Here is a 27,646-nt window from a genome sequence, read left to right on the forward strand (position 1 = left end):
ATTTTATACTTCAGATATTGAAAAATAACAGATCTTCAAGCTCACTTAGATCTGCAGAGATCAGGTTGAGATCTGACACATTTTGAAAACGTGTGAAAAAGGAAATTCTTCATAATGACTACTTTTACTTTTGTACTTTAAAGGGATATTCCACTTTCAAAAAAAACTTTGGTCATTTTATCGTCTACTCAGGCTTTTGTGAACACCCTGGACAGATTTTAATTTGCTTCATTCAGTATTTAGATATTTGATATTGATTTTATCAGACACTCCCCACCCTAGGGACCCTTATACAAACCCATTGTAACTTCAAACTCCATTTTAACCATGATAGATTCATCAAAAACACATGTCTTTTTCCTGGTGACTCATTCTGTCCTCCTAATATGCGAGCTGCCCATGTTTTTCCGATACGTTTTTTCATTTATTTTTTAATAATCTTTTGGGAAAACAATAATACCATTGAAAATTATTAAAAATAATTGGTTTAAAATGGGTCCTTCTCTAGTCCTTCTCAGGGTTTAAGTGAACTGAATTAACTAGTAAGACGCCTCAGGGTGACATGCGACCATCGCGCCAATTCTTGGCCATCTGGCCAGTGATGTACAGTATATCGAACCAGTTACCCATATATGGAGATCCATGTACTGTATATAGCACATCCCTTTTATGCCCATACATGGACATCCCTGTCTGAACCAGCCGCACAGATATGGGCTGTCTTCCTCCATATATGGGCATTCCCATATCATATGAAGTCCTGTTAGATATGGGCTTAATATTGATGACATCAGGGATCTCCATATATGGGCTTAAAGGGATGCTTAAAATGTAATCACACGTGCAGTCTGATCACATCCCGGGTCGATCTGCAAGCGTGCAGCAGATGTATTGCAATAGGTTGAGATTCGACCCTGTTGTAAGCTTTTAGATCAGTTATTTTTGAGTGAAACTTAAGTACTGCAGAGTATGAATTAGGCAGAGTGCATGGTGCTAATTACTAACATAGCTGCATATACGGTTGCACCCGTTCACTTCTATGGGAGCGAAGGTGTGCAGCAAATTCACATCTCCTGCCTCATGTGGAGTTCAGCTTTGGTGAACTATCTATGAACTGGTCTGGTGATGTCAATGGCCACTCCCCCTGCACATGTGTGAACCTACCCTTACAATCAGCGAAGTGAACCCTAAACAGTACTGTGTGAATGAGCTAACTGCAGTTAGTTATATGACCAGTTCAATCAAACTATAGCTATGGCGTTTGCATGAGAACCAATCAACCAAGTCACAATTTGTATGGGCTTTAACATAATTTATTGAACTGCTAATATGGAATAGGTGCAATGGCAAATTTGGCAATGCATAGTATGTCTAAAACGTACCCTGGGTCCAGGGGGGAAAATACAATTTTATTTTAAATATAAATCCATGAATGTCTATTTGTCTATCTGTGCTGGTTATTATGTTGCTAAATTACAGTAAAATAACTACAAATGCAAAATCTTACAAAGTGACCATTTTGTAATTATATTATAATTATATTCCCACAATGTTATTCCCAGGTTCCACAGGTCAGCTGCACAGGTGCAATGCACTTGAACAACCATTCCAGGCTGCCATATCCAGCCCAAGAAACCATAGAAACGGGGGAATAAAATGTACTTCTTAAAATAAATGTATCATGCCTGTTGCTGCGTGCGTGCAAGACACCAGTCATGTTGCCATACATTAGCTTTTTCTGAACTGACGCCACTGCCCACAACAACTGATTTGCATGTAATCTAAGTAAATACTCTCTCTGTCCGTTACCCATTGTGCAGTGGTTCGTACTGTTCGGCCCCCAGTGAAGAGTTCTGCTTTCTGCCACTAAAGTTGACTAAAGTCTAAACCATTCAAACTACAGTGTAGTGAAGCTACAATGTGAACTGGCTAAACACTGAACTGTCAATCCCTTCCAAGCAACCAAGGAGTGAGAAAATGGCAAGTAGGATGAAATGGAAAGCACTGACAAACATTCCCTCAGGCAAAACCCTGTGCAGACAGACAGATTAAACTATCACGAGTTGGGAACCCACTCACTTTATTCACTCAGACATTGTTTCAGGGCCTCCGTATAGCCTTCACTGCCAAAGTGAATGCCTGAGTCTAATCCTAGCAGTCACCCCTTGACCTTGACCTGCTGACCCCAACCTGCAGTGGCGGGTCAACCACGTGGATGTAAAACTTCAACTTGGGAGGGTTTGACCAATGGGGTTACATGGCACAATATGAAATATGAAATAATAATCATTAACAGAAATAAAATAAAATAAAAACTATAGCAGCTGTAGTAAAATGAGAATAAAAGTGTGCACAGATTATGCACCTTGGCCATGCGGTCGGTACATTGGTCATACATGGATCACAGTACACTTGAGGAGCTTCCGTGTGCTGTCAATCTTGTTTTGCAAACAGCAAACTCTCTCTTGACACAACTCTGTTATCTGATTAACAGGTCCATACATTACCTGATTTTGACAGTGACATGTGCCGTAAGTAGCGTCACCCCGCGACATTTTCTAGTAGAGGTGTTAGTACTGAAACACTACCGCTCTTCCGACGTCCAATCTGAGACCAGGGATGTCTTTGATATTGATTATCATGGTGAGGTGCATTGATCAGTGGGCACTCGTATCCTTAAGTGACTTGTGAACGTGGAAGACCCCAACTTGGAGCAAGGGAATAATAAGATCGTCTTACAGTCAGAGCTGAGTCAGTGCACTCTTTCAGATGAATCGGTACAGAATGACGCAGCGTAATTAGCCAAAGTAAAAGGACAACCATTTTAGGTTGAAGGTTGCCAGTGGAGTAAAGAGAAGAGCTGATGATGAAGCATCAATACCTGGTCCCACTATCAGAGTGCTTAGCTTTACCCCTGGTACCGTGCACAGTCAGGAACCTGCGTGAACATACTGTACAGACAACTTCATTCATACCCCTAACCAGGGGTGTCGCACCAAATTCTGGGCCCTGGGTACTTTAAATATTGAAAAATAGCAGATATACAAGCTCACAGCGCGGCACCGAGTGCTGCGTTGCAAGCTTGTACATCTGCTATTTTTGAAAAATCGTGGAAATGTGTCTTTTGAGACGATTCTATAAGTGTCTTCTATGTCAGTGGTGCTCAAACTCTTCCATGTCAAGGACCCTCAAAATTATATGTATTTGGCCACGGACCCCCCAGCACTCGGTGCTGCGCTGTGAGCTTGTATATCTGCTATTTTTCAATAGCTAAAGTATAAAATAATTAAGGCCCCTCCTTGGGCCCTAGTAACTCAGTCCCCCCCCCCCCCCTTGTGACGAACATCCCCACAGGCCTACAGCAAAGTCATCAGTGTTAATTTAAAGGTTCTCACACACCAAGAGTGTTTTGTGTCATGATTAATTACATCCACACAGAATGTACAGTAAATATTATCCTTGCAGATCCATTTAATTTAATATGTCCACTCTCAGAGACGAGTTGCAGACCTGTAAAATGGTCCATTTTGGTTGCATCTGGATTCTAGATAAATGAACACTGAGGATTTTACTGTGTATAACCTTAATCCAAAGACATTACCATGGCATGTACTGTACACAGTGTACAGTACTCGTGAGGACCAGCACACGTCCCCAGAAAGGTGATCTTCAGCTTTTCTATTCCTTTCTGTCTTCATAAAGTACCACTAACAGACCGTTTTGCTATTGATTGCCCCCGATTTGTTCCTGTGGAGAGGCTTGTACAGTAGATCAAATCCCAACACTAATGCATCATCAATACATGTCTCAGAGGGCCAGAGGGGGCAGCTTATGAAAGTGAGGAACCATTCTGACACATCAAAGAGTCCTTGATCAAGGAGAAGAACAGTGGATGCTGGCATCTGTGGATACAAATGGCCCTGTTATTTGTGGATAGCCATTACTCATCATTTTTACTGCATGCCTCTGCATCTTTTGAGTGAAATCGGGATCCTAAACTCCTTCCGTTATAGGGTGACTTGATACAAAACTGAGGCGCGATGTGCTAACGCAAAGCACCAATTTGTCTTGCATCACAGGAAGTCCAGGTCCAGTTGGAGAGAGTGAACACAATTCAACTTTGGTAACCAAATCAGCTATGGGGATGGACAGGTTTCACGGTTGCCATTTGTCTGTTGCGGCGGGGGAGACTTAGGGTGGGCTGTCTCAGCGGACTCATTTCCTAATGGACTCAGCCGGCCGTCTGCCAAGGAGTGGGCTCGGAATAAAACGAATGCCGCCCATTAAACAAAATGGCCGCCAGTAAATCCTGGCCACTCTACTTAAACGAGCAGGGGGGGTTGGGCGGAGGGCTCTGACAGTTGGGTGTAGATGGATAGAGAAGTATTGCAGCCTCCCGAGAGAAATATACAGTGGCTTTCTATCAGTCACTGCAGCCCCTGGAGGACACCGCATAGGCAACATCAAGCGTTACAGAAATGACGAAGCAATTTGTAGGACACCATCATGTCACCACTGTCAGGCAGAAACCAAGTTGAAACCTGGCTTATTTACTCACAAACTGCTGTTAATATGCAACTCATTGGTTACATATTTAGGCCTCTAAATCCCCAGACTCATTCCAATCACTTTCAATCTGGCATAATAGCAGCGATGCAATGCGTCGTGAGCTTGTACACCGGTTGTTTTCGCTACCTGTGCACATGTCATACAATGATGTCCAAAATGAGTAATTTATGAAAAATATAAAAATTATTCTGTGGGCGGCCTGGTCATCAATGACTTCTCCCGAGACAAGATGGACGCCACAGCCACAGAGCTAATGGAGGAGAGGGACACAGCAGTGGACTTCCTGGGGGAGTGACTAGACCCAGCAGGTGCCACCATCGTCCAGCACTTAGACACCACTAAACCTCCAGACGCACGCCTATGACACTCCACCCCTGCTCCAGTTTTGTGTTTGTGCACAAGAGTGAGTCCACGACGATCTGACTGACAGTGACAATATGTTTTCTGTAACAAACTGATAGGCTGCATAATAATAGATTGCAGATATAAGGCCTTTTTATGCCTTTATTACAAAAGTTCATTGCACCATCCATTTGATCATCACACAAAATGTATTGGAAACTTAACTGGTAACTTTGGAGGCCTGATAGATTTGCAGTGCAGTCTCCAAACATGACAACAGAAAGTGAGAGGACATTATTTGTGTGCTTATCGGGGGAGCAGCAGATAGGATATAGCCTATTCTATGGGCCATCCTGGTGTTTCTCATAGTGCACTTCATTATCTTGTCTCCACTCCAGCTTATCTATGACAATCCATTTAGATAAGACCTCTACTATTAACAGTGGAAGCCTCCAGGATTCTACGGGTGGTGTGTACAAATGGAACTATTGGAAGTGGAGCCTTGAGGAAACCGCATATTAACCACCAAGCCAAGTGGTGAAACAGCTGTTACACTATTATGAATGACATGTTTGACAGTCTATATCTGACTATTATGTGTTATGTGTTCATGTGTGTGCGTGCATTTATGCCTGAGTGCTCTGTGGTCCTGTGCACAACAATGCACATGCGTTCTTCTGCTGTGTGCAAGCTGTGTCTGTGAGTTTGCATGTGCACAAGCATGCTTCTGTGTCTTGTGTGTCTCAGAGAAACATAGATGCTGATTTGGGATGTGCCAATTCGCCACAATGCACCCAGATGGTGGATGTTTGTCTGTTTGTTGATACCATGAGACCAACAGGAAACATTGCACCTCTGCTCAAACAGAAGATAACAAGGTCTCTACTCTGTCTTTTCTCTCCTTTATGTCCTTGCTGTTCTTTCTTTCGTCTACACAGGAATGCAACATCTGTGCACCTATCTTTCTCTTAACCAGGCTAAACTTGAGAAAAGAACAACTTGACAGACAGACAGAGAGAGAGAGAGAGGGGGGGGGAAGAGAGATGGGGAGAGACATTGGCATTCCAGCTAACAGCAAGGGGATCAAACCAGGTGTGAGACTAGCTCTCCTGTTTAGACTTGACATCACAAAGCAGGAGACCATCTGGCAACGCGACAGACAGCTAAACCACAGTCTGTTTGCTGCTGCTACGGCTGTTGTACCTCCACTATTTGTCTTAGGAAAGTGCTCTGCAGTGGGAGAGAAATGCGACGCAGCATGGCAAACACTTAGGCAAACTTCTCCCCCCCCCACCAAACTTGGCTTTTGTTTAGGTCCTCGGCGAGCCTGGGGCATATTGCTGGGGGAATCTGTTCCTCTGAATGTAAGATGTTGAGAACTTTCTTGTACTACTGTACTTGTGTTAAGTTGTCACTTCTTCTTTGTAACTAAATAGGCTGGGTACACAATGTCCAACATAGACTGAGAAGATGAACAATTCCTTTATGTTTTCCCGCAGAGGACTAACAGTCATGTATACTATAGCCTTAACTTACTGTACAGCATAGAGGCTCTCGTTGTTTCCACTGGCGTGCGTGAGGCTCTCTTCACTTTTGCCACAGTGTGATAGAAACCAGGCCGCTTAAATGGCCACTCCGACATGGAGATAGGCTGCCTTGCTTAAGCCAGTGATTCTTATTTGATGCAATTTTGTTCTATCTCTCGGACCCCAAGCTCGCAGAGTTACAGAGCTGTAATGGTCCATTTGTTTCCTAACTACGAGTCATTTAGCTGGGGAACCTCTGGGACCCCACGTTGAGAACCAGGGGCTTTGGCTAAACACGTCACTGATGCAAGTCTGTTACCTGACACATGTGCCACTTAACCTTGAAAGCACATCTGTGAAAGCATGTGTGCATAGTGAGCACATACATAGATTATCCAAATCTATTATATTCACTGCTTAAGTGCTTTGACACAGGTGACACATCCACTTTGACTGGGGGGGGGGGGGGGGGGGGTATACCATAGTAGTGCAGATGCAATGAAGCACACACCTTCAGGTGTAACGTATAGGATCACACCAAGGTATTAGGCTAAACCTGCATCATTTGAGGAGTGAATCCATTTTGTGCCAGGCCCACTTTCACATGGAGACAGTAGAAGCGGGGAAACTGGACACCGTGTCTGTGGTTGGGGGCACATACATGCCAAGCTTGCTACTCTGTTCCCAAGCTGATATCCGATAAAGGGTCTAAAGCATGTCCTCTGGAAAAACAGAACGACTACAGCAGCCTCTTTTGATAACGCAGGAATGCCTGTGTGTGCGTGTGTGTGTGTGTGTGTGTGTGCGTGTGTGTGTGTGTGTGTGCGTGCGTGCGTGCGTACGTGCGTGCGTGGTTGACTATGCACTTGTGATGTGTGCAGGAATAGGGGAGCTTGTCTGCATTGCATCTGTGCGTGTATTGTTAAAATGTATGTAGTAGAGTAGAACAACAGTGAAATCACTAGGAAGTCAGTCTGGAACAGCAAGGAGAACCCAATGCCAAGACCATGAATAACACTGGCAGGAGTGCTGCATTATTTATGTGCTATATGCATCGAGAGATATCACTTACATGTCTCACACAAACATAGGGCTGGATGGGTTTTTCGATACTGCATTGCACGGCAATCCTCAGAGCAGCAATGAAGCAACGATACACAGGCGTAAACTGAGCACAGCTGGCTCTCAATGAAATGCGGCCTGGGAGCGGGCCTTTGCATACATTTTGGCTGCTATAGTGTCACATCTCAGGTTACACCTATTTCTCTCTGAAGACGCACATCTGAATAGAGTCGACCGTTTGCAGCTGCAAGGTATTATTCTGGGGCCACCAACCCTCCGCAGAGTAATTGTTATCAAAGTGGAATATAATGACAGCTTAACTTGCCATGCAACACTGTCAGAAATGGGAAAGGCTCTATGTTTTGTTAAGTCTGCATATAGTTGCTGAAATGAGCTTATGAGACCGCAGCACACGCTGAGTGGCTGCATGCCAGCCTATGCAGTCTGTGATCACCATCGCGGTCCAGAGTGCAGTTGAATGCCAACAATGAAACACGCAACTCATACACTGCAGTGGTGGACATGTACATTCACTCACAAGTGCAATTTTTAGGTACTTTTATTTAATGGAACATTTCCATTCATACTTTATGTTACATCTCAGAAGCAAATGTTGCGCACTTTTTTTTGCTTCACTACAATTATTTGACAGCCTTATTTACTTTGCAGATCTAGGTCATTATTACAAAACATATATTAACTGATACATGATCATGTATTATTATAGGTTAACGACCCATAATTACAATCATACCCACCTTTAGCGGCTGCAACATAAAAGTGAACATGTTAATGCATTATAATTACTATACACAAAGTGAGTATGTTGGATACATTTGTACACTCTCTGAGTTTAATTAAAACGGATGAGTTTACTGTGTAAACACTGACAGGAAAGTGAGACACCCTGCCTATAACACCCAACCAAATACGTTTCCCTGGAACAATTTCAGCACGATTTGTTAGTCAGCTAATAAACTCCCTCCGGGAGGGAATGCAGTTCCATGAATTTTCTGCACCCCCCCCCCCCCCCCCCCCTCTTTCTTTCTCACTGTAATTACATCTGCCATCCAATATGACTGACAAGAAAGCCTATGAAAATGTCTTCCCCCAGTCGACTGCTTGTTAAAGCTTGTTTACTTTTGGGGTCCTTTGTGTTGAAATATTTGTTGGATGAGCAGGCCTGTCACAAGACAATTGGTGGTGAGGTGAACATGATAGTTCATGAGTTCTGGGAAGTTTGAAAGCTAGGAAAGATGTGCCAGTGACACTGTATAGTGTACACAGTAAGACAACTGACTGACTTAGATCATCTGCAGTGCAGTTGTTCTTGACGTAATAGTAGAAGTAATTTTTTCCACAAGTGAAGAATGTACAGGTAAGTCTTAAAGTTAAAATACAATCCACCATGGACAATTTATTTTTGTGTTGATGTACTTTTATAGAGCTCTCATATTGATACATAATATGCAATTCTGGTATCTGGAACTTATTTTAATAAATTAAACCAATCTATATGGTAGAGTATGTTAATCCAATATATCCTTACATTCTTCTATTGAGAAATGTAAGCCCTAGCAGTGGACCTACTGACCAGTAATACTGCCGTGTGCAAGTGCGTTCGCCGTTCGGTGATTTTGTATGTGGTGTCAATGTCCGTGCAGCCAATGAGGGACCAGCAGTCTTGGTGACGTCAACATCAACAGCCAATAAGGGACCAGCATTCTTGGTGATTTCACCATCAATAGCCTATCAGGGACCAGCATTCTTGGTGACGTCATCATCAACAGCCAATGAGGGACCAGTATTCTTGGTGAAGTAACAAAGTTAGACCTGATATAAATTACAGGGCACGCTCCACTGGCGCACAATTAGGCCATACATGGCCACGAGTGCATAAGACACAAGTTGGCACCTCGACAGAGCGCTGTCTAGTCACAAACATTAGCCTATCTCCCCTGGCCGGTAGGAGTGTATTATACACAGACATAGTTCCACACAACATCAACATAAGACAGGGGATTAAGAAGGAAGGCGATATTTCCATTCAAATCAAGTTAAAGTTGATGCAACATATACTGTATGACCAGCCGACACTCATGATGCAAAATACAGGGTTGCCAAAATAATATGTTGTTCCTGCAGAGCCCCATCTGAAAATATTTTGTGCCAGGGACAAGATTTCTGTATTTTTGAAGCGGTGAAAGCCGCTTCCAAGGAGTAACTTTGTGTGTCCCATACATGTCCATATATGGTCATTCCAGTCCAGAATGAACAGGCTTTGCCTGTCCCGTACATGTCCCGTGCATGCAGAATTGAGGATTGGTCAAGCTTCACATGACAATTTGGCCCTCCAGATAAAATCATTCATTCATTCATTCAGAATTTATAAAAAATATAGAACTAAAGCACATAGAAAGTATAGATCTAGAACACAGAATGTATAGATCTAGAACACAGATTTCATAGCTCTAGAACACATAGAATAAAAATTCACCGCTTCACTGATTTTTTTTTTTAGAAAGTATTTCAACAATTTCTTCTCAAGATTCTTTGAAAATAGCACAACCTGCTGCGATGTGACGCGTTGTGAGCTTGTAGATCAGCTATTTTCAAATAGTTGAATGTATAATAGGGTTACAGTGGTTAAACTGATTATGCTGGGGAGTGGGGACCATAGAGTTATAGGTGGGGAGTTGGGGACCCCCTGAAACCCCCCTCAAGGGACCGGTCCCCGAGCCCCACATTAAATGACTGCTTTAAACTGGTTGAAACATGGACATCGTCCATAGCAATACAGCCATGGTAGATTAGATACATTCGAATTCCAAATAAAATAGACAAAAAGCTGTGGTGGAGGTAAGAAAGGACTAGCCTACTTCCTCCAGCAGCGGGCGCTCTCTGGGACACTGTGGTCTGAGGAGGACCAGAGCACTCCCTTCGCGCCACTTTTCAAAATACCTTCTCCTGAATCATGACACCTGTCGTGAATGAAACTGGAGTTGAGACTGACGGGTGAACAGGTGGGTTTTCTAGTAGGCTACTGTAGTAGGCACAAATAGGCGGACAGTAGGCCTAGCCCAGAGTGAATAGCCTATAGGCTTTTTATTCGTGTTTTTATTTATTTATTTGATTCTATTTAAGTCTCGACGACAGACACTCACTGAACAGGTCGGGTCTGGCCAGGTGGCGACATGGCAGCGTAGGTAGCCTAGGCGTTGCTCATCATTTACTAGCAAGGTATTAGGACCATTCTTTTAATAATGTTTAAATACAAATTCAGAAAGGTTTCCGGGGATATGAATGTTTTCTATTTGTTGGTTGGTTGTTAGCATTACACAGTAAAACCCTCATTCATTGTGACTGGAACAGCAATGCTACTTATGTTATGCTATTGCTAGCTGCCTGTCAGGGCTTGACGTGCACATAGCTGAATAATTGAATTATTAATTGAAGTCTTCTTCTCTAATGGTGGCACGGCACAATTTCTTTCTTTTTCAATCTGAAATGTTGTGCAATTAGCAATGACAAAAAGCATAATTTTATTTGTTTAAAATGACTTGTTTGGGTAATAACTAGGCCTATATAGACACTCTCTGGCCGACTTGAACAAATTTCCGCAAATATCCGCCGTAGCAAACTGAGCATAACCAAGCCTGTCATTTTCCCAGGAATAGAAGGGTAGGCCTAGTAGTTAAAATTACAGCTTTTGAGGAGCGGAAAATTTACGCACTGTCTGTTCTTAAATAAGGAACTGTAACAGAATGGTCATATGGTAACGTTTATAGATTTTAGAATTTGAATATAAATGTAAAAATAAAAGGGGGGGGGGGGGTGACATTTCAAAGTTTATTGCATTTATTGCGTAGTAGCAATAGTAGGCCTAAGCTATCAAATGGGCAATTTGCTGCTTGCAATATATAACTATAAGTATGCATTGGTGAGTGCATGCAGCTAGGCTACAAGCTAGATGAGTTGCGTGGTGTGTCCGTCTCCACCACATGTGGATGGAGGTCTGTCCGACGGGGGGCGTTTGACACCGCTTTCATCCCTCCCAAACCACATGCAGGTCCGGAGGTCCCCCTTCACTTGTTGTCCCATCAGCAATTCAGATCGCATGCAAATCAGGAGTCGTCATTCTGAAAGAGCCGTGTGTGTGTGTGTGTGTGTGTGAGAGAGAGAGAGAGAGAGAGAGAGAGAGAGAGAGAGAGAGAGAGAGAGAGAGAGAGAGAGAGAGAGAGAGAGAGAGAGAGAGAGAGAGAGAGAGAGAGAGAGAGAGAGAGAGAGAGAGAGAGAGAGAGAGAGCGAGAGAGAGAGAGAGAGAGCGACAAAGAGAGAGAGAGAGAAGCGCATTCCTTGAGAGAGAATCCCAGTCTTTTTTCTTGTCTCCCAGCCGGCGGCGGAGAAGCAGAGAGCGACTCGAGCTCCTGCAAGCAGATGCAACGAAACAAGTGATAGATTCTCTTTAGTCGGTAGTTGCGATAGGGGGTTTAAAAAAGCACAATAACCAACTTAAAGAGTTTGATCTCGGAGCAGCATCGCGGCGATTTAATTTGTTTATTTCTTTTAAACTTTTGGTCCGTTCAGTGCGGGGCCATCATGATGGGTTCACAACAACGGGGACACTTGTGCCGCGGCTGGGCATTCGTGCTGGCGGTCGCTGTTCTGTGCCAGCCCCGGCGGTGCTCTGGAAGTTGCCCGGAGAAAGACCTGGAGAAACGCGAAGATCAGGCCAACGTAGTGCTGACCGGCACCGTGGAGGAGATCATGAACATGGACCCGGTGCACAACACATACTCCTGCAAGGTAAGAAGAAGGAAGACCGCCTTGCTCCGGTTATTGTTATTGGCAGATTGTCGCTCGCAAAGTTGACAAAGGACAATCTGCCGAATATAGCCGATCCGCAGGCTCACGACGCGTTGTGTGAGCTTGTGGATCGGCTTTTTCCCGCGAGAGATGCCGTTGTACGGTGGAATATAGGGCAGGCTTTTAACTCTGCAAGGATACAGCGCAACGAGGACATTGACACCTGACAATTATCCTGGAAGACACTTCAGGCGACAGTCGCCCAATTATGCCTGCATTTTGGAGTAGTTAAAGCCCATTTTTGCAGAAGCACAGTCACTTTGATGTTCTTATCCTAGGGGCCCGGGCTGTAGCCCCCCATAGTCACTATCAGAAGCATTGTGTGTGTGCAACAGATACCATTATTGGGCCCTGGACAGCAAGCATCAACAGTTTGGCTGAAACATGTCTTCAGATCACATTAAAATAACCATTCATATCTGCCACACTGGTGGTTGAAAGTACACCAACTCACAATCCATAGTTATGTACCCCCACCCATGGGTGGCAGGTGTTTTCCCCTACTCACCAGTTGCATAGATCATTGGTTCTAGGGGTCCTCGAGGGAGTTACAGGGGGTCCCCAGCTAAATGACCAAATGGACCCATATGGGTATGTGTGGACCCATTTGTACACTCTCCGAGTTAAATTAATATTGATTTTACTATAACAATTGGGGCCCCAGGGATCGAAATGCCATTTAATGGGGGTCCGTAACCTAATGCGTGTCAAACTGGGGGACGGGGGTCCTTGAAATGAAAAGGATTCAGAATCACTGCTAGAGACATAAAGATCTTCAATTATGGGGGTTCCCTGGCATATCTATTCAAATGGGGGGTCCGTGGGCTATTATAAGTTTCAATTTGGGGGTCCTTGACATGAAAAAGTTTGAGAACCACTGGCATAGACTACAGAAGGGGTTTTTCAAAAATGTTCATCTTGTTGGACCGTGGACCTCCATTTTAAAATATATTATGCCAGGGGAACCCCAATAAGAGAACGTTTGTTGTTGTTAGATATATTTAGAATTCTTCTGTCTACTGTAGGTGGGGAGACAACAGTGGAGAGAGTAAAACCTACCAATAGTATCATTTAGCTAACTTCTAGCTGGTGAAATAATAGTGAAAGTTTTGCTCGGGACCCCCATGAACCTCCCCAAGGAGCACACTTTGTGAACCACTGACACAGCCTACAGTAGTTTTAGAACAGCTAGTGCGAGGCGTTGTGTGCTTGTAGATCGGCTATTTTCACTAGTTTAATTCATTTTTTAAATGATAAATACAAAACGAACGATTTTGGACATACAAGGTTTCCACCCGACAAGGACGATATATTTGTTGTTTCTTACTAAAGAATGTTCACTATAATGGTACCCAAAACCAGTGTTCATCATCGGCACACACTTAAATGTCACTAATCTTCTACAGGCTGCACGTTTTTGACTAAACCTTCATGACAGTGTTATTGCTAATGCATGAAATCATAACAGTAATAATACCTGTCCGTGTCTATTTCAGTTCGACTCAGCGCTTTGTATAACCTTAAGCTATGTAGCAACGCTGGCAAAAAGCCTTCCACCCTTCTACAGAAAACACATCTCGAGTCATGGCACACACTCACACAGCCTTCGGATATCCACACTAATGGTGAAATAAACTAGTTTTGGGACCGCGTGGGCCGCTCTCCCCTTTATGTGTGCTTTGCACCAGCTAATGCTCTTGTCTCACGAGGGATGCATCAAATAGATTAGAGGCACACGACTCTTGATTGTGCGGAAACCACCTTCAGCCAAAATGAGACGACTCCTTCAAATTGTCCTAGGTATGATGGTGCTGCAGTTGCCGCAGAGATCGTGTCCAGCACTGTTCCTCCCAATACATTCTTAGGTTATTGGTGGTGGCAGGAATGTACCTGCAATCAGTCAGCAGGTATAGGAAAACTGGAATTATTCAGGAAAAGAGAATGTCCCTGAGCTAGACTCTTAACCCCTTAACAGCTCCCTGTACAGTCATCTGAGCCATCTGCTGGGTGAAGCTGTAATAGCAATTTCCCCTCCCCTTGGATCCAGCCAACAAGTTTATTCATTCAAAGAGTACACATGACATCGTATTCAAGTTAGAAAAAATAAAACAACTCCTTTTTATAATTTCCTTCCCCACAAGGCCGGACATACGAACAACAATACATATAAACGTGTACAATCAAATCAATTGGGTATATAGTTTTAAGGACACAAAGAGAAGGGGAAAAAACACAAGATGATAGAGAATTATACAACAATCCCTTTCCTCTCCAGTCCCAAATGTAATGTTTGTGTTAGATTTCCAAAAAGATGCTAAGTCATACTGTGTCCACTCTGTTCTCGTTGTTCAGGTGAGGGTGTGGCGCTACCTGAAAGGAAAGACCGAAGTGAACGGCGAAATTCTGCTGGACGGCGGCAACAAGGTGATGATCGGCGGCTTCGGGGACCCCGGAATCTGTGATAACCAGGTTGCCACGGGTGACACTCGCATATTCTTTCTGAACTTGGCCCCGGAGTTCATGTGGCCAGCACACAAGAACGAGCTGATGCTCAACTCGAGCCTGATGAGGATTACCCTGCGCAACCTGGAGTCTGTTGAGAACTGCGTGGAAGGTAGGTGTTTCATCCTCAAGTTGTTGCGAGGCGAGGGCTCTCTCAGGCGTGTAGAAGAGGCTAAAGCCTGATTCATAGCTGAAAATAGCTGATCAAGCTATTCAAGCTTGATGGCAACGCCCTGCAATGCGCTGTGAGCTTGTAGATCAGCTGCTTTGGCATGCAACGTCGTTACACGATGAAGAATAAAGGCCTTTGCACACAGGGTCCGATTGTCCGCACGGATAAACTGGACAATAAATGAACACATGGTGTCTCTCTCTATGACCTCATGCACACAGGGTCTGAATTTGTCCACATGCGGACAAAGGTGTGTTTTTTTCTGTGCGTAAAATCAGACCCTGTGTGCAAAGGCCTTAAATCAGGCCTAAAATATTCTTTGTACTCTGGCCACTTGTCAGGTTGAATTGGCACCCTGTTGAGAGTGTCCAGAAAGAAAGAAATGGACGGAAGATTGTTTATGTATTGTCTGATTATTTTTTTTACAGGGACAGTCCAGTGAGTGCACATTAATCAACGTCACTGGAAATGTTCCCGTGTTAGCCAAAGGGCTAATTTTATCCTGAAGTGTATCCCTTCAGTAGGTTTTTAGAGCATGAATGTAGCGGTACCAGGGAGGTTAGAGAAGTGAGGTTTTTATTGGATGGTGATGGTTTGGTGCCCTATTAGTTCTCCTTTGCAGCACATGTAACTGTGTGTAACTGTGTGTAACTGTGTGTGTGTCTGCTGATGTTATTTTTTGATTTGCCACAATTTGTCTGTTTGCATGTCAGAAAGTTGTACGGGATCCAGCCTGCAGAGCCCTGCCTCCAGGTGATAATGATGCCTCTCTTTAACTGGTGGGGATTGTCATATATCAGTGGATGCTGAAATGACATAGCCCCGGGCTCAGGCAGTGTCCAGGTTTCTCAGCATTCCATGAAACGGGGACACCTGAGTCATTTTAGGAGCTTAGTTGCCATGGTGAAGCTTTTCCCAGCGTAGAGGTGGTTGTGTCTCTCTCTTTCTCTCTCTCGAAGATCAAAATGTCTCCAGGGACTCGGGCTTGACCTCACTGAGGGATGACTCCTCCTGACCTTTGCGCTTAGTCACAGAGCTGTTTTATGAAGTGAGGGGGAAGCTCCATAACACTCTTCTTACACATAACCTGGAGTTTTGAGGTATTTACAGGGGACGCAGTTGTTCCCACACACTTTTCTGTCGCAGTTTTCATTCACGCATTTCTTCACACATTTTAGTGGCAGAATCTTGGCTCAGCTATAAAAGAGAGTGAGAGGGATGACTCGGCACAGAGTTCTAAATTTATCGTAACTACACAGAGGAAGCAGACTTGGACAATGAATGAATAGCTTGGATCCAACTTGTGTTTGAAAACATGCAGTCTTTAAAAATAGTTTTGCGGAAGAGTAGGAGAAAGGGAAGCACTGTGGTAGCAATTTATTTTAGCCAGAGCAGCTACTTAACTTGCTTATTTAACTATTATAGATGCCAAAACTGGAATGCAACATCCCTTTCCCTTTTTTTTTTTTTGTTAAGAAATCATTTGTCAGGCATTACGTGGAGCCGCGAGCACATAGCCGTGACGAATAAATCTCAACATTTGCAACCATATCAGTGCATGCTCCCCCACCCCCAATGCCAATGAGCAGAGTTTGTTGCTGTTTGGCTCCAACTGGAGCCTGACAATGCTGGCAGCTGTTCAAAGTTTGAATCTAACACTTAGCCCGTCCTGGAATTCCAAGGGAAATGTAGCTATGCAGGGCACGGATCGACCTGTCAGAGGCTTTCTGGTGCAATCAGGGTTTCAGAGTTGAGCCCTCCACATCCTCAGTGTTTGCCGCCAGTGTGACCTGGGTGGCAGCTGATTCCAATGACTGGAGCTTGTTTGCAGCGTCAGATGGAATTTGGCACACACATAAAATGCCTCTGCTTGCTTGTCTGTCTAGGCACGAAACGCTGCTGCTAACCTTTTATTTTGGCTTGTTTCCCCCTCCCTTTTTTATTCCTTGTTGTGGAACGGGAGTTTCTTGGCTTCAGACACCTATCAAGAACGTCCCCTTTTTGTTGTGGAGGAGGCGCCTTGTGTTTTAGGAGACTCTCGGCATGGCCTGTTTAGAAGCACAGAATAATTCACCTAACCTGATAGCCCACTTAGACATTGTCGCTTATACAAATTAAAACCTATGATTTATGGGGTGCTGCATATCCAGTGTTGCAGCAAACACCTGGATGCATTGACATTGATTTGACAAGTCATCAATGGAAAAACAACACAGTTTGCAGCTCTCAGATCTAGGGCATTCACGAATAGTGTTTTTTAGTATTCTAATTGTTCGACCTCAAAGTATTCGAATATTCGACAGGACTGGCCAAACTGTCAAATATTAAGTAAGCAAGAGGCGAACATTGTGAAAATAGCCGATCTGCTGTTTTCACAATATTTATCTGTGGAACCGAGTCACATTAAATGTAATACCTACAATTCCAAGTGGTTGTCAGGGTGGGGGTCCCCAGTTCAAATATGTTTATTTTGGGGGTCAAGGCCTAAAAAGTTTTGATAACTCATTCTTTTTTACCTCCTATCTAGCCAAGCTTTATAAACTATATATTTTTTAAAGAGAAAACTATAAAAAAATAAGAATAAGCAAATATTCGACTTCGGTGAACAACGTTGAATAGTGACTTTGATATTCGAATATTCGAATATTCGAATAGTTGGTGAATGCCCTACTCAGATCATGATTGAATAATAGTCATTCATATTGTTTTGGTCAACACTGCTTTCGATGCTCCATCGGTCCATTCTGTGCGGCAGAGCCTCGCGCTGGCCAGTAGAAACACTGGAACGCACACACAGACTCGGAGCCGCTGTAGCCGTGCACTGATCTATGATGACTAATGGCAGGTTCAAGGTGCAGCACTTCCTGTTGAGGCAGAAGTCAGATGAAATCAGTTTCTCTCTAGTCAGTGGGGTGAAGCGGACCTAGATGATGAGGCGGCATTCCCCTGTCTCACTGGAGAACGCGCTTTGAGGTCTCTCGCTCCGCTGTGCAGAGTTTTAATTAAGACAGTCAAGTCCAATCCCATCCTGCCGCGCATGCAGCCACTACCCCTGTGGGACGGGACAAGACCGTACCTGCCGCAGCGCTCCGTGTACCCTCCTCTCCCTTTTCCGCACTCATTCTTGACATTTTCGATAGCTGGGATAGAGTGAAGAATGCCTGGCAGAGAGCAGGGCGGGGAGGCACATTGTCGGGGGGGAGGGGGAGGAGGTGGAAGAAGGGGAGGAGGGGAGAAAAAAAAGGCTTTGTGCGAGGCGGGTCACGTAACCATCGTGTTCTGAGAAGGAGAGGGGGGAAAATAAGATGAGTGATGTCAAAGCAGAGGGGGGGAAAAAAAGAGAGTCCGCGCAGGAATTCGTCGGGACAGGTGTGGACACGGAAGAGCTGTTTGTCGTGGCACACTTGCGGGGGGGTGCGACCGGAGCGGCGTGGAGGAGATAGGTGCCGGGAGGCATCAAGTTTCCTACCCGCTCTCTCTCTCTCTTACTCTCCCTCCGGCTCTCTGGGCGGTCGCACTACGGGCCACTCAGACCTCGTGTGGGATCACTTGGCTCCAGGCTTTCATCTGCCAAAGACAGCCTTCCCCAGAGGAGTGTTAACAAGATCTCAGTAAACACTTGCCTTGCCGGGGAGCTCTTAAAAACACTGTATTCCATATTTACTGCAATGCAAAAGAAAAGAAAAGAAAAACGAAACGAAACTAGGAGCAGACCCCCGCCTCATCTGTTTTGTAATGTCTTATCTTTGTTTATATGCTGCTTACAGACATTCTGTGGCGCAACTCTGGTGCAAAAAAATGTGCCACGTTCCCCGCATTGTTTAATTGCACCTTGCGAGGGCTGATAAGCGGAAGGCCCTCGGCCCTGGATCGCTCTTCCTTTGTTCGTTCCTTGCAGCTACCGTTCAGTGAAATGTTACCGTATTCTATTGTGCTACATGCACGCCTGTCAGATAATGTGTCACAATCAAGCACAGCCATTTGCCATGCCTTTGGAGACACAATGAAGTCTTGGTCTCTCAGAATGAAAAGGGGGGGGGGTCAACAGACAGGCCTTGGGGCTCCAGATTTAGTCAAAGAAGCGAGTAAATGGAAAATTGTCCTGTGTCTGTTGTCATTTCTGTTTTTCCACAGCCAGTATGACTAGGAAGAGAGAGAGAGAGAGAAAGAGAGAGAGAGAGAGAGACATATCCAAGGCCAAGAAGAGGGGGAGGCAGGGATAGGGAAGTGTTGAGCGTACAGGCAGATCTTATCGGCCTCGCTGTGTTTCATCAGGCTCAGCTCCATGCCCGTACAGTCACTCCCTCAAGGCCCCAATCGGAGGACGGCAACAAAGGGCTGCTTCTTCCCCGCTGTCCTCATCTCTTCCTCTGACCGAGCCAGTATTAGTCGCCGCGCGGTCATGCACCGCCGCTATTCATGGCTCCTGTTCCTTGGATCCTTCCAACCCGCCCGTCAAAAATTAAAAACCCATTTAGGGCCTAGAATTATTGAATGCTTTAACCAGTGAAAAATAGCAGATATACAAGCTCACAGCGCGGCACCGAGTGCCGCGCTGCGAGCTTGTAGATCTGCTATTTTTGAAAAAGTCGTGAAAATGTGTCCCTGGAACTAATAATTTTGAGTCAGAATCGACTTCATTGTCACGTCACTGGTTTAGAGGCGTAAAGAAGTGGGTGATTTTTTTTTTGCATATTAAGCTCCTTGTTGTTTTTCCCGATAGCTTTAAGTGTGACCACTTGCACTTAAGCCCTTACATACTTCGGCATACGACGGAGAGCGAAAATAGACGATGCACAAGCTAACAGCGCATCCCACCGCGCCACGTTGTGAGCTTGTTGAGCCTCTATTTTTGACATGCCCTAAATAGGCATGTCAGGTTGAAAGTGTTCTATCATACTTCTCTTGGCGTGTTCAACGTACCACACAGGCTGTCCGTGGACAATAAACAGTTATGTTGGGACGTTAATGAGATGTTTAAATGTAGTGCTGGCTCTTTTATGATGTTTCCTGCGTACGGCTAATCCACGCACACACACACACATACACACACAGTCACTACGGCGGCTAACCCCCGCGGCAGAGAGAGACAGAGCGGTGGGCTTGATTTGCCAGCAGGTGGTCTTGCTTAATGATGGAGCGAGCTTGCAGGCAGTGCTGTGGAATGCTCCTCAGGGTCGGTGGCGGGATGCATGTGGGATAACTTTTTGAAACCTCCCCTCCTCCTCCTTGCACACACCACCACACTGATCCCCTCCTCTCCACGCTCCGTCGGTAAGTCGGGATGGGACGATAAGCGATATTATTGTTTATCGCGATAAAAAACACTCACGATAATCGTATCGTGGAGATTAAATTTATCGTGATATCGGCCTCCGTCATGCACTGGGTTCAATTCACCTTTTATTTGCTAAGCTGCATATCCTGTACCACTTAAACCCTCTATAATTGGTAAAAGGTACTTACTTGATACAGTTTTCTTTCACTCTCTATCACATGTCTTTGCCAAAAAATAGCCGATCTACAAGCTTGTAGATCTGCTATTTCTTTGGCAAATGTTCAGCCCCAGGATAATGGATTTTGATTATCGCGATAATATCGTAAATCGCGATTTCTTTTGTCACAATAATCGTGATATGACATTTTCATATCGTCCCATCCCTATCTGTAAGCAAAGCCTACAGACACGCACGCACACAAGCACATGCACACACTCCGGAAAATGTTCCACTTTCCTCGTCCCACTGTTTGTGCAAGGAGGAGGCCCCAGGAAGGTGTGTTCGGAATTTTCAGCTCCTCACAGGTCCCTCCTACTTACCTGTCCGCACACCCCCTCCCCCTCCCTGCTCCCCATCCTTAGATCTGAGGAGGCAATGATAGAATGATAAGGGACGACAGGGGGGGGGGGGGGCGAACGCGGGTAGTGGTGATGGTGTTGCTGTAAAGTTGTGCTTTCCTTTTTTTTTTGACAAATTTCTCAGGGTTCGTCGTGACGTTCGTCCGGAGAGCGGCCGAATCCCCTCGTTCAAACAACAAAGGCAGACTTGCGTTAAAAGCCTTTTTTGCGACCAAAAAAAGAGAGGTGGGGGTTTGTTTGTTTTGAGATAGGCCCAGATTGTTTTGTCTGACGGGGTCACTAGCTCGGCCACAGTTAATCAGTGACTCAACAAGGGCTGGGAGATGACTCACGTGACGTCAGGTTCCCTGCCAACTTCTCACAAACGGTTGCCGTCTCACAAGACGAGATTCCGCGGGCGGCCCGCCGCCACCACGGGTTTCCCTTTGGACCGCTACAGCTCTTACCACCTGATAAGCGTGCCACTGTTGCACAGTGAAAGGTGATGACCTGGGGCTGGGCGATACAACTTCAAATCAATGTCACGGTTATTTAGAACAACAGCAAAAAGTGAAAATAGCAGATCTACAAGATCACAACATGTTGTGATCCGTTGAGAGCGTTGTGGCCCAGATTTCTAGCGGAAGCGTTTAACGGAAGTTACGTTAGGGGAAAACCAGGGAAGCTCACTTCCGGGGAAGCTCACACGGCGGAAGTTGAATGCTTTCTGACTTACTGTATATTGTCACCAGGCTTTTCTCTTCGCAGATGAGTAAAGCCTGGCTACGCGAGGCTACCATTAAGTATAATACGGGGTTATGTGGTTAATCACATAATCAGGCTAATTCATTTAGTTAATTACAAAAAATATATTTGGATTTGTCTGTGTTGATTCTTAGATAAGAAATAAAAGATATTCGATTAACCTACACGTGCAAGATTAAGTCGTTTATTGGTTCTAAATATACATGATTTCAATATATTTTCATTTAATTGCCCAGCCATATACCTTCCATAGACATTTGCCTTTCCCACGTATAAAACAGCTCAAAGGGGGGAGACTGAGGGCATATTTTATTGTGGCTCTGGAGAGTGTGTGAAAACACTGCCAGCCCCACCCAGGTGAGTGGTGGGCTCCTGTGTCTTGGTCGCACAAGAAGCTCTTTGTCTTCAGGGAGTCATGGGGAGTCATGGATCCCAGAACACTGACTCTGAGGATTGGATTTTTCTCAGGGTACTTGCGTTGGATTAGTATATGATAAGTGTGCGTGTGCGTGCATTTGTGTGTGTGTCTAAACCTAGACTTATACATGCACAGGGGTTTCACACCTACACGCAACTAAGTATAACTCAATCCTCACGGCCGTATGTGCAATGCATGCGTATGTATGTGCACACATACTGTATGTCCAGTGCGAGTGTGCATGCTTCGGTTAATTCCCTGTATGGCGGTACCCTGCGTTGCCTCTCCTTGCCAATGCACTCTATCCGCTGAAGTGAATAGGTTTGGATAAAGGGAGCAGAAGACATGCTCACTTGAGTGGACCGGAGTCTTTGATGAAAAGCGGCAACATGGGCAGAGGAGAAACGGGGAGCGTTGGACCTGTTTGCCAGCTCGCCCGCAGTCTCCACAGTTATTGCACATTCTAAATTTTAATTAAGAACGCTGGAGCGGGGAGCCCTGCCTGGCGTAGCAATGAAGGGCTCCGAAAATGAGAAAGCCATGAAAGACAGAGGACACAGAGAGAGAGAGAGCGAGAGTAATGGCCTTGGCCTGGCTGACAGCAGTACAACCCCACCATGTGAACCCCCCTCACAGCGATAAGAATCACTATTGATAGCGTGCAAACGTATAGACCTACATGTAGCAACATGCCTGACGCTGCATTACGTGCTCAGAATCAGAATGTACACTAGGACGTCTACCCTGTACGTAACACACGCTAAGATTCACCTTAGTTGAGCAAGTTGCGTCAATTAAATATTTTTAATTTGTGACTTGCTCAATATTTTCAGAATTGGAGGATTTAATTTTGCGATTTTCATGAAAGATGTAAAATCCCACTGAATTTCATCCATTCTCTGTTGAACTTTACAGTACTCCTTATCTTGCAGGCCCAAGGCCACAAGACATCGACAAGGCCTTAGAAGATGCTTCTTCTGTGATGACTCATGTTGTGGTAGGGCCTGGTCTTGAACGCACCCTTGGGCTGTGCAGGTAGTTGGAAGAACTCATTTCTTCATTGTCCATTGAACATTAATCCAAGCCTTTGGAATTGTTTCCAAGTGACTGATCTATGAGTCGGCTTTCAAGTTCAGTCTCGCGGCACCACAAACAATTCATTCTGTTTTCATTATTCATCCGCTATATGTGTGTGTTTTGCCAAGTGATTCATGCTCCTGTACATGTCTACGGAAACCTCCTGAACCTGAGAGGAAGGTATCAGGTCTTCATTGTTCCAGCTGAATTCTTTAGGATGCTGGGACTGACCCAGGAGGCTTCATCTCTCTGGCTCTTAGATGTACATTGACCCGGAAATCGTCATCCTGGATCCGTCTCAGACACAAAGGGCTCCGGCTAGGAGTCTGTGTTGGATACAGGCTCCCTCCAGAGACCTGGATCCGCCACAAAACTCCAGCCGCCCAGACGGCATTCCCAAGGCATGGCAGCTGTTGTGGCGAGGGCGGCTACTTGCTGTCACCCAGCCAAAAGCATCAGGCTTACAGGAGAGGGATTTTCGGTGGGACCCGAGAGGACTGTGCAGCAACTCTAATGTGATTTGTATTTAGGTCAGCTGTCACTCCAAAGCCGCTCTTAGATCAATGGGAAGCAAAGCGAGATTCAGGACGAGCCCCCCCTCCCCGCCCCCTTAAAAGTTCTGTTAGTTGTGAGATGCACCAGCGATTTCTTTTTATAAACACTACAGGAAACGGAGAGGAGGATACGGAGAAAATGTTACTGTTCCAATCTTGAGTTCTTGCAGAATAGCTTTTTATGACACTGGCCAGTGACTCCAAATACATCTGCTTTTAATAGAAACATGGAATATTTCCAGCGTTTGCCAAGTCCCCAGTGACAGTGCAGGCAGCTGTCTTGTATTGGGTGTGTCGACATGGATGATGTGCATTTCAATATCGCGATGATAACAATATTTAAAGATGGCCCGATGGAAAATTGATATTGTGAAACCCCCCTCTCTCTCTCTCTCTCAAGAATTAGCTCCTTTCCCAGTTTTCTAGCTCAATCTTTCCACTCCGACGTAAGGATCTTGCAATCCTCGATTACGGTCGACTGGCTCGGGAACAAGAAAATCTCAGTGGTCCTATTGTGCCGCTGAAGTTCACAGGGTCAAGTTAGGGAATTTACAGCGCGTTCCTTTAGCCCCTTCGTTTACTCAATTAACATGGCTTTGTGGACGGGTGTGGGGAAACTCCTATTTGATTTGGAGCAGATGTGAAGGGGAAAAAAAAGCCCAGGTCATTAATGCATGGAAATGAAGTCGTCGTCGTCCACACCCCCCAACACTCATGCACACCCGCACGTAGACACAAACACACACACACAGTAACCCCAAAGGTGCAGAGAGAACAGGAAGAATCCAATTGGGAGGATAATTACATTCTATCAGAGGCTGGCTGTGGCCCGGAGGTGTGCTGACCTGATCCTGGTAAATATTTAAACCCCTCCTGCTGCGCACGCTTCCTGTTCACTGGTGCTTAATTCCACCTGCTGCAGAGTCACTCATACGTCGGCAACTGTGTGCAAATGGAAACAGAGTCCATGGAGTTAAGGTCTTTGCACACTGCTGCGTTTTTCGGGGCCGAATATCGGAGTGAATTTCGGAGCGTGCAAATAAAAAAAATCAACCTCACGTTATGTCAGTCACGTTTGCACACTGCCGCCCGTTTCGCACACCACTCGGTCTCTTGCTCTCTCTATCTCTCTCTCTCTCCTTGCCCTGAAAAACGCATTTCGCAACGAAAAACGCATTTATTATTTTATTTCAATTAATAGTGCAGCTCTGTATGAGAGGGGCTTGTGACGATGAGCAGATGTTGTTGGCCTCTTGTAATGGTATCTCTTTTTGTTCCTGATTGCTAACAAAAGATACCCAAATCCTCTAGAATAACCGCCTTGAAATCAGGCACGTTACCTGATAACAAGGTCACAAGAGTATCTCCTCAAACATCTTCTCTACATTGTTTAGTTTAGTCTGCTGTGTTGGAGAGTTATATGTCAGAGTTGAAGTTAAAGCTGCAGTTATTTTAATGAATTATTTAAAGGGGAATTTCTGATTATTATTATTATTTATTTATTTTCATCTCGAGTCCTCGGCAGCTCCAAACGAGAGCGGTGGGATTTTATGCTAAATCGCTTATTTGTATCGCTCGACAATTCCTTTCCTAACTTTATGACTTTCATAATGGCGAAAATGTCTCCAAAAGGTTTTGACTCTGTTGAGCTGCTGCAAAGAGGCGAACTGCCATTAGACCACCTCTAGTCAGTTAACTCGGTAGACATTTTTTTTCGCCTCTGCCACTTGTTGGATGGAATTACCGTAAGAAAAGCACTCCTCCGGAATTCCCCTTTAAACATTTATTTGAACCAATGAGTATGTATGTTAATACATTATAACTAGCACACCTGCAGGTGGTCTCCCTAGTCCCTACTCTTCCATTGAGAAATGTAGACCCTGTTGTTGGACAAGTAGTACTGCCCGAAGCTCATGGGTGCCAGGCTCAAGGTTTGGTCTCTCACATCGTAGACGCGAGTTGGAATCCCGGGTAGGACATGAACATTAGGGATTGCAGCTGTGATACTGTCAGTGCCACACGATGTGTTACACACGCAGACTGCAGGATGTGGAGTGGACACTTCACTCTGGGGGGTCCACGTGCACAAACACACAATAAGGACGCACAGGCTCTCTTCCCGTTCTCTTTTTGTTTGTCCTACACCAACACATCTGTCTCCATCACTTCCCTCCCCTCGTCTGTCTATCTGTCTGTCTGTCTGTCTGTTCATCTCTCCGTGGATTGAGCGAACCCGGGGTAAAAATAAATTCCCTCAAGTTTTCTGTTTCATTTGTTTGTGTTTGTTTGCCCGTGGCGTCCTCCTCCAGGGGTGCAACCGCATTCAATGACGTTAATCGATTAAAAAATACCCATTATAGAAAGATAAATTGAAAAAGAAATCAATAGAATAATCGGCCAAGAAGATAGCTGCAGCCCTATCCTCTTGGCTCGGTCCCTGGCGAGCGGCCTCGTGCGCCCGTCTCGCTGCGCCGTTGCCAGCACATGTTTCCGTCTGTCAGCACAGACCTGACAGACTGTCTCTAGAATCTCTGTCTCTGTTTGTTGTCTTTGCCTTCCTTCGTGCCGACGGCAGACCTGAGCTGATATATTTCACGCTGCGCGCCGCTTTATTGGCCTCCATGAAGGTTGGGAGGTTTATGACTCCACTCGATCCTTTTACGACTGTTTGACTTCTCTCTAAATCCCTCTGTGTCGGCAGTCTGCGTCCACGCACCGCTCTCTGTTTTGTCCCTGTCCTGATTCGCATTGTGAACTTGTAGATCTGCTATTTTCTTTTTGGTCCTTTGACTTTTTTTTAAAGCGTTTCACCTATAATGACATCCCCGAAATGGGGAAGGATTATATTAATTGATTATCTTCCTCCTGATTCCCGATTAAATCGTTTATTTGATTAATTGTTGCACCCCTACATCTGACCCCCCATCCTTCCCTCTCTCGCTGCCAACACCCCCCCCCCCCCCCCCCCCCCCCCCTCCCCCCGCCTGCTGTCCCCATCTCTGTTCCCACAGTCGTCTGCCAGAGTGGGTCCACCTGTAATTAGGCTGGAATCCCTGGGCCCATAAAGCTGCCACGGTCCTAACAACCAGGTGCAGACCTGCAGACCTGACACCCAGCCTCTGACCTACTTCTATACCTCCTTTTCTCTCTGCGTTCCTTCCTTTTTTTCTCTCCTTTTTTTTTTTTGTTCCTTACAGCACTGTTTCCCAAACAGTGGGCCGGGACCCATTTGTGGGTCACGGACCAATTTTTATGGGTCACGACGACTCAAGTAAAAATCCTGTTTTCTTTTCCTGCATTTAAAAAATATATACAGTATCTTTTATAATAAAAAATATATAATTTTATACATTTTAAAACAACAAAAAAACTAATCTAAGAAATTCCACAAATAGAAAATAATAATAATGAATAAGTAGTGAAAATAGCACATCTACAAGCTCACAACGCGGCATGAAGCGACGCAGTGTGAGCTTGTAGATCTCCTGTGTTCACTGGTTTGGGTCCCGGGCAAACGTCTAATCTCTCTAAAGTTTGGGAACCACTGCCTTACAGAAGTGACCGGCACTTTGAAGATTGAATGCCGCGTTTTGGAGGGTGTGATCGCTTCTTTGCACTCATGGTTCATAGTCTAAAAGGAATGCATGATTAAATTGCTTGTGTGCTTGTCTCCTGCACGCACAGTCGCGCACGCTTGCGCTCGCTTGTGTGTGTGTGTGTGTGTGTGTGTGTGTGTGTGTGTGTGTGTGTGTGTGTGTGTGTGTGTGTGTGTGTGTGTGTGTGTGTGTGTGTGTGTGTGTGTGTGTGTGTGTGTGTGTGTGTGTGTGTGTGTGTGTGTGTGTATGCGTGCAAGTGTGTGCGGTGTAGGATTTAGGGATGAATAGACGAGAATGGAATGTGTGCATGCTGACAAATCCCTGACATGACACTCTTCCTCGCTACTACCTTGTGGAATCT

Source organism: Nannobrachium achirus (genome assembly GCF_963921795.1).
Source record: "Nannobrachium achirus genome assembly, chromosome: 9".
In the NCBI taxonomy this organism is placed as follows: Eukaryota; Metazoa; Chordata; class Actinopteri; order Myctophiformes; family Myctophidae; genus Nannobrachium; species Nannobrachium achirus.